Here is a 926-nt window from a genome sequence, read left to right as displayed (position 1 = left end):
CTCAAGTCACGAGATACCACACAAACTCATAGCAAAGCACAGAACTAGATTACATAACATAAATACGGCACCCATAAGTATTAGAAAACAGAGGAAAGCACACAGATTCGTAATAAAACATGGAACACGAAATCATAACAAGAATAAAACCCCCACCAAGTAATTCCCTACACTAGCGACCCAAACCGGCCCTGGTCTTCTGCCCTAATTCGCATCCTCCAGGCCTTCCTATCTAGGGTCATGTCCTCGGTGAGCTGTAACTGCTCCATGTCCTGCCTAATTACCTTACCCCAGTACTTCTTCGGCCTACCCCTACCCCGCCTAAAACCATCCAACGCTAGCCTCTCACACCTACGAACCGGGGCATCCATGCCCCTCCTCTTCACGTGTCCGAACCATCTCAATCGGGCTTCCCACATCTTGCACTCCACTGGAGTCACACCAACCTTCTCCCGGATAGTCTCATTCCATACTTTATCCCCTCTAGTCAGCCCACACATCCAGCGCAACATCCGCATTTCTGCCACCTTTATTTTTTGGATGTGGGAGTTCTTAACTGGCCAACACTCTACTCCATACAACATGGCCGGACGGACTACCACCCTGTAGAATTTGCCTTTCAGCTTGGGCGGCACCTTCTTATCATACAATACCCCCGACGCGAGCTTCCACTTCATCCATCCCGCCCCAATACGGTGCGAGACATCCTCGTCAATCTCACCGTTACTCTGGATCAAGAACCCGAGATAATTAAAACTATCCCTCTTACATACCTCCTGTGATTCCATCTTCACTACTACCTCATTCTCCCGCCTCATGTCATTAAACTTGCATTCCACATACTCTGTCTTGCTTCTGCTCACCCTGAACCCTTTAGACTCAAGAGTTTGCCTCCACACCTCTAATTTGTCATTCACACCCCCTCG

Source organism: Capsicum annuum, chromosome 2 (assembly GCF_002878395.1).
Source record: "Capsicum annuum cultivar UCD-10X-F1 chromosome 2, UCD10Xv1.1, whole genome shotgun sequence".
Taxonomy (NCBI): domain Eukaryota; kingdom Viridiplantae; phylum Streptophyta; class Magnoliopsida; order Solanales; family Solanaceae; genus Capsicum; species Capsicum annuum.
This window is presented reverse-complemented; position numbering follows the sequence as displayed.